At 38.5% G+C, this 7,632-nt stretch overlaps 1 non-coding gene across 1 annotated transcript; it reads left to right on the top strand.

Annotated features, from left to right (window-relative positions):
- The first annotated feature begins 360 nt into the window (after positions 1 to 360).
- On the top strand, positions 361 to 468 carry LOC148574361 (small nucleolar RNA R71). The gene has a single exon (XR_015906214.1). It is a non-coding gene; the product is annotated as a small nucleolar RNA R71 (small nucleolar RNA).
- Positions 469 to 7,632: the final 7,164 nt, after the last annotated feature.

Raw genomic sequence — 7,632 nt, 5'->3', positions numbered from 1 at the left:
ATCAGCGCAAATTCTGTAAACTTTCTGTGGGACTAACTGTTGGTTTTGCTGTGGTGGAGAAGGTTGAGCTTGCTGAACTTGTTGTTGATTCAATTGCATCTGCTTCAGCAAGTTGGTCATTTCACAGATACTCTGAGTCAGAGCAGCAGTCTCTCTGCTAGAGGATACTTCTGCAACGGCTTTTGAACGGCCTTGTTTCTGCCTGTGATTCCGAGTAGATTCAGCTAAGTCGCTAATCAATTGCCATGCCTCGTCAGTGGTTTTGTACTTTTTCATAGACCCATTGCTAGCACTTTCCAATGTGGTCTTATCTTGGGGCCTCATGCCCTGTGTGACGTAACCGAGTAACACTATCTTGTCAATCATATGGTGGGGGCATGCTTCCAGAAGATTATTGAAGCGCTCCCAGTATTCATAGAGAGTCTCAGATTCATCCTAAACAATCCTAGAAATGTCTTTCCTCGGTTTATCAGTAACTTCAGCTGGAAAGAATTTTTCCAAGAATTCTCTTCTCAGTGTATCCCAGTTGGATACAGTTGCTGCTGGTTGAGTGTAGTACCACTCTCTTGCCTTCCCCTCTAGAGAAAACGGGAAAGCTTTCAGCAAAATTGAAGTTTCATCTGTACCATCACACCTGACAGTAGAACAGGCTGCTTGAAAGGCTCTTGAGCAGGCAAGCCATGAAACTTGGGCATCAAATTGAGCAGTGCAGTCTTTATTTCAAAGTCTGTAGCCACCACTGGGTGATACGCTTGAAATGGTTGCATTGTAAAATCAGGGGCTCCAGCCTCCTGAATAGTAACTCTCCTAGCTGCTGCCATATTACCTGTACGTAAATCAACCAAATCAGTAGAACGGGGGTTGGTTTCTTTCTCAAGTGACGTTTCAGATCCGCCTTCAGAGACGACTAACCAACGCCGAGCTTGCCTTATTCGTGAAATGGTTCTTTCAATCTCAGGATCGAATACTAGCAAGCTTGGATCAGGAAGTGAACGCGTCATCTAACGAAAGAAACAAGCAGCTCATGGTAGCAAGATAAAATAAAATGCAATAAATAAAATCCAATTAATAACTTTAGCACTCTATTGCAACTCCCCGGCAACGGTGCCAAAAATTGACGTGGCAGAAATTGGCTAATTAAGAATTGATATAAGTTGCGCGTTGCAAGTATAGTTCTTAACCAACCAGAAATCCGCTTATCAATTTAGAAGGGTTGTCACAAAAATTAAAATTAAAATACTGGGAGTATGAATCCCAGGTCGTCTCCCAACGAGTTGCAGAAAGGTGTGCTATTTTATTAATCAGATATTTTCAGAAAGAGTTTAAGTTGAATAAACAGGAAATTAAATTGGGGAAATTAAGTAATTTAAATAAAAGCCTTGACTGGGAGTAGATTAGTTGGAAGCCCTATTCTTGTTGCAGTACTCTCAAGATTAATTGATAATTGAAGGTCGTTCTGTTTAGTTATTCCTTACCAAATAAGGGAAAGTCAAACAAGTTGGAATGATGTTTCTACTCACAAGTCCCAATCCGCTTACTTGGAAGGACTGGCGTTAGTGACTAGAGAGCCATCCAATAATAAACCCAATTACAATTTCTCCTTTGAACATTCCAACTCAAGGGTTCCTTTCAATCAACTTCCCATCAAGTAAGGGAACTACTCGCTCATTGTGAATGTAGAGCTCATAACATAGGAAAGGGAATTAAAGAAAGACATGATAAATAAAACTCAAAGGAATCAATTAAAAATAAAAGTAACTCTTGTATTAATAAATTCTAAAATAATCCAATAGTAAAATTGAGTAAATTGAAGGACATGGAAGAGTAAAGCCAAGTAAAGAAAACGAAGTAGAATGACAAAGTCTTGATGAGGTAATAACTCTTCTCAATATCCCAATGCAAAGAGCAATCGAAATAAAAATCCTAAGAACTATGAATGTGTAGAGAGAAAACCTAGAGGAGGAGTAAAACTAGATCTAAAAACTAAAAACTGTGTAGAATGAATGTTGTCTTTGGTTTCTGCATGTCCTCTGGCTCTAGTCTGCTTTTTCGGGCCGAAAAACTGGGTCAAAACAGGGCCCAAAATCGCCCCCAGCGAATTCTGCAGATTATGCAGATCGCGCATGTCACGCGATCGCGTCATTCATGCGGACGCGTCATGCGGCATTTTGCTTTGCCACGTGGGTGCATCGTCCACGCCTCCGCGTCACTTGTGCTATTCCAATCCGCGCGGTCGCGTGAGTCATGCGACCGCGTCACTGCGATTTCCTCTCTTCTGCGCGGTTGCGTGAGCCATGCGACCGCGTCACTTCTCGCTGGTCATCTCCTTAATTTCTTGTGTTCCTTCCATTTTTGCAAGCTTCCTTTCCAATCTCCAAATCATTCATGCCCTATAAAACCTGAAACACTTAACACACAGATCACGGCATCGAATGGAATAAAGGAGAATTAAAATGCATAATTAAAAGTCTCTAGGAAGCAAGTTTTCAATCATGTAATAATTTTAGGAAGGAAATATAAATGCATGCTAATCATATGAATAAGTGGGTAAATATCATGATAAAACCACACAATTAAACACATTATAAACCATAAAATAGTGGTTTATCAGTGTGCGGACGCACAGGTGTGTGCGTACGCACACATGATGATTTTCTTCTTGTGCGTACGCACAGGTTGTTGTGCGTACGCACACTCCAATATGTGCTTCTCCTTTGTTTTCTTCATGCTTTCTCCCTTTGTACATGCTTCCTTCCACTTTTGCCGTGCCAAACTTTCCTCTAGGACCTAAAATCACTCAACAAATATGTCATGGCATCGAATGTCATAAAAGTGGGATAAAAGTTATTAAATTAAGCACAAAATAGCTTGTTTTCACAATTAGGCTCAATTTAGGGAGGGAACACAAAAGTATGCTATTTGGATGAATAAATGTGGGTTTATGTGATGAAATCCATTCAAATCAAACCAAAATATATCAGAAATATAGAATCATCAGTGGCAGGTGCACTGCATAGGCCAAATGGCATTTGTCTGTAGGCAAACACGCTAGATGGGCATGTGAATGCTGTTTTCTCTTGATCTTGTGGATCCACTGCTATTTGATTGTACCCAGAATATCCATCCAAGAAACAATAAAAAGCATGCCCTGCTAGTCTTTCTAGTATTTGGTCAATAAATGGTAAAGGAAAATGATTCCTCTTGGGGGCATCATTGAGTCTTCTATAGTCAATGCACATACGCCACCCTGTAATTGTCCTTTTTGTGATCTTCTCATTCTTTTCATTATGAACCACTGTCATGCCTCCCTTCTTGGGAACAACTTGGACAGGGCTCACCCAGGGGCTATCAAAAATGGGATAAATGATCCCAGCCTCCCAGAGCTTAGTGACTTCCTTTTGCACTACTTCCTTCATAGCCGGATTCAATCGCCTTTGTGGTTGTACCACTGGTTTGGCATTATCCTCCAGCAGGATTTTATGCATGCATCGGGCTGGGCTAATGCCCTTAAGGTCACTTATAGTCCACCCAAGGGCGGTCTTATGTGTTTTGAGCACTTGAATTAGTGCATCTTCTTCCTGTGTTTCTAAGGCAGAGCTTATGATCACATGATAAATATCTCAATCTCCCAGAAATGCATATTTAAGGGAGGAAGGTAATGGCTTAAGCTCAAGCTTTGGGGGCTTTTCCTTTTCCTCAAAGGTTTCCAGAGGTTCCTCTGAATCAGGCTGGGCATCATTAAGGATGTCATTCAGCTCTTCCTTGATACTTTCTGCCATGTTGACTTCTTCCACCAGAGAATCAATGAGGTCAATGCTCATGCATTCCTCAGGGGTGTCTGGATGCTGCATAGCCTTGACAGCATTCAGTACGAACTTTTCCTCATTGACTCTCAGGATTATTTCCCCTTTTTTAACATCAATGAAGGTCTGTCCTATAACTAGGAAGTGTCTCCCTAGGATAAGGGATGCACTCTTGTGCCCTTCTATATCCAACACCACAAAGTCAATGGGAAAAACAAAGGGTCCAACCCTCACAATCGTATCTTTAATCACTCCTGATGGTATCTTAATAGACCCATCAGCAAGTTGAAGACACATGCGGGTTGGTTTGACTTCATCAGTCAAGCAAAGCTTCTTTATTAATGAAGCAGGTATTAGGTTAATGCTTGCTCTAAGGTCACATAGAGCTGTCCTTGTTCAAGCATCACCTAGAGTGCATGGTATCATAAAGCTTCCAAGATCCTTAAGTTTCTTTAGTAAGTTATTTTGAATGATCGCATTGCACTCTTCAATGAGGAGGACTGTTTCTGACTCTCTTCAATCCTTCTTATGACTTAAAATGTCCTTCATGAACTTAGCAGAAGAAGGTATCTGTTCAAGAGCCTCTGCAAAAGGGATCTTGATCTCTAGTGTTCTGAGATAATCCGCAAAGTGGGAAAATTGTTTATCTTTTTCCTCTTGATAGAGCTTCTGAGGAAATGGCATTTTAGCCTTATACTCATCAACTTTGGTTGATTAAGGCCGAGTGCCATGTGTGTTGGAAGGGGGATTACTAGCTTGCTTAGAAGGGTTGCAATTAGTATGTGACTGGCCTCCCTTGCTTGGGCGTTTGATGAGTGACCAAATGCATAGGTTTGGATTTTCACACTAAAAATAGAATTTATCCGTTGCAAGTATAGTCCAAACCCAACAATTGATCATCAATCAAATTTAATTTCTAAAGATGAGTCACATTACAAAATAAATATATATTAACTGAGAGTATTTAACTCCCGGGTCGTTCTCCCTAGGAGTTGCAATGAAATGTCATATTATTGGCTATGGGAGGAAATGGGGATTGGATGACAAGATATGCAAGAAATGTAAATAGCAAGAAATTGAATGAACATGCAAGAAGACTCTTGGTGAGAATTGGGGAATTAAGGAGTCATATCCTAGTTATGGACCACAAATATGATAATTGTGTGTGAATTAATCCCAATTAGTCTATCTTAACATCGAGGATAAGTCAAAAGGGCATAATTGATTCCAATCCCTAAGTCCTAGTCAACACTAGTGGGTCACTTAGAGTCAAAGGAAACCAAACCAATTAACAATCCTCACATAATGCGGAATAGATATCCACAACTCAATTTCACCTAAACACCCAATTTCTCAATGAAGAGTGTGAAAACTAAACATGCAAGAAATTAAACATCAAAGCAATAAAATTCAAAGCAATTAAATGCAAGGAAAGGAAACTTCAAATGCAAGAAACCTCTTGGCATGGATTGAAGGCTAAGATTACCTATCCTAGTCATTGACCACAAACACATGATGATTATGAAGAGTTAATCCTACTTAGTCAACCCTACCTCGAGGATAAGTCAAATAGGCATAGTTGATTCCAATCTCTAAGTCCTAAGTCAATACTATTGGGTCACTTAGAGTCAAGGGAAACCAAATCAACTAACTACTCTAATGCATCAAACAAGAATGGACATCAATGACTCAAGGGTCAACAAAGTCATCAATTTCAAGCCAAGAGTGAAGAAAAACTATGCAAAAACTAAGCCAAGCATTTTGTCAAACACTTGGTGTGCATGAGAATAAAATAATATTAAAATGCATTAAAAATAAAATCTAACTACCAAATGCAAGAAAATGATAATAACAAATAAAAGAAGTATTAAATGAACATAAAACATAAATTTGCATTAATTGAAATTAAAATTGACAAAGAGTGTTCATAACATAAAAGTGACAAAATAAGGGAGATAACAAGAGAAATAAAGAAGATAAAGACAAGAAAGCATGAAAACATAAAAGAAACTACATCAAAACAAGAATTAAAGACTGAAATTAAAGGAAATTAAACTAAACCTAACCTAATTCTAGATTGAGGAGGGAGCTTCTCTCTCTAGAAACTAAGAGAAAAAGCATGTAAAAGCTAAACCTAATTGCCCCCCTTGTTTCCACTTGAATTAGGGTTGAAATAGCTTCAGAAATAAGCTGGATTGGGTTTTGGACGCCCAGAATTCACCCCAGCGATTTGCATTAATGAGCTCACGTGACTAGGGCTGCACACGGATTGGATCGGATCGGATATAGCCTAAAATTCTATCTGATCCACACTATACTCATCGGATCGGATCGGATACGATATCCGCATTTTTCAGGCCAGATCTGATCCGATCAGATCGGATCAGATATCGGGTATATCCGCATAATTAAAAAAACCTATTTTAAGATTCTATTTGGCTATTTTTACAAAAAAATATCCATAAAATTTATTTTTCACCTGTTTGAACCTATTTACTCCTAAAATATTATCAATAAAAATTCTCTTTAATAAAAAAAATAATAACACAAGATTTAAGTTTAATTATTCTAAGTTGAAGTACAACATAAAAAATTAAAAACAAGATATCATAAAATTCATAAAATAACACACTAAAATTCATATCACATTAGGGTTTACTTTTTTAAACAATGCTATTTATATGAGACGTGCAGATATGCGGATTTGAGAATCGGATCCGCGGATATCACTACTAAATCCGCAATCCGATCCTACCATAGTGCAGATCGGATCTGATCCGATCTGATGGCTCTGCGGATCGGATAATATCCGCAAAATTCGGATCGAATGCGGATAATTACCGCGGATATGTGGATATTATCCGATCCATGTGCAACCCTACACGTGACTCGGGTCACGCGTACGCATTGTCTGGCAAAATTCACTTCCATGCGTACGCGTGGGTCACGCGTATGCATCGCCGAGCTCGCACTTGTGCGCGCGCACGCACGGATCATTGAACTTCCAAACTCCTTTTCTTCATGGTTTCTTCCCTTTTGCATGCTCTTTTTTTCTCTCTTCTTCAACCCATACTTGCCTTGGAAACCTGAAATCACTTAGCAAACACATCAAGGCATCATATGGAATTAAAGTGGATAAAATTTAGCAATTATAAGGCCTAAAAAGCATGTTTTCACTTTCAAGCACAATTTAGGAAGAAATCATGAAACTATGCTATTTCAATAGATAAATGCAAGAAATGTTGATAAAATCTACCCAAATAGAGCAAATAAATACCATTGAATGTGGATTCATCACATCCCTACACTTAAACAATCGTATGCCCTCATGCTATACTCAAGAAGGAAACAAAGGGTATTATATTTATTCAATGCAAGTAAACTACCTACATGCAATCTACTTAAATGAATGCAACTACTTAGTCAAAATAAGTCAATTTCCAAGAAAGCATATATGAACATAAGGGCTAAAGCAATCTTAACCAAGTTAAATCCATAATTGATTAGAGTTCTTGAAAGGAATTAACAACTTGCAAGATAAGCAATAATGATAAGTGAAAACATGTAATTGAGCAATTAAACCCTCACCGGATATGTATCCGCTCTAATACTCAAGTGTATAGGGTCAATTCACTCATTCTTTTCTAATCATGCTTTCTAAGATTTGTCTTTTATCTAACAATCAACCTTATTCAATGTATGCTTACAAATATCATGAGGACTTTTCATGGTTGTAATGGGGCTAGGGTAAAGGTAAGGTTATATATGGGCAAGTGAGCTTGATATTTACATCTTTGATTAGTCTAAACTCTCACCAAACCTACTTAAC

The sequence above is a fragment of the Arachis ipaensis genome, chromosome B2 (genome assembly GCF_059453495.1).
Source record: "Arachis ipaensis isolate K30076 ecotype BB chromosome B2, ASM5945349v1, whole genome shotgun sequence".
Taxonomy (NCBI): Eukaryota; Viridiplantae; Streptophyta; class Magnoliopsida; order Fabales; family Fabaceae; genus Arachis; species Arachis ipaensis.
Note: the sequence above shows the minus strand (reverse complement) of the source record. Positions and strands in the feature narration are given on the sequence as shown.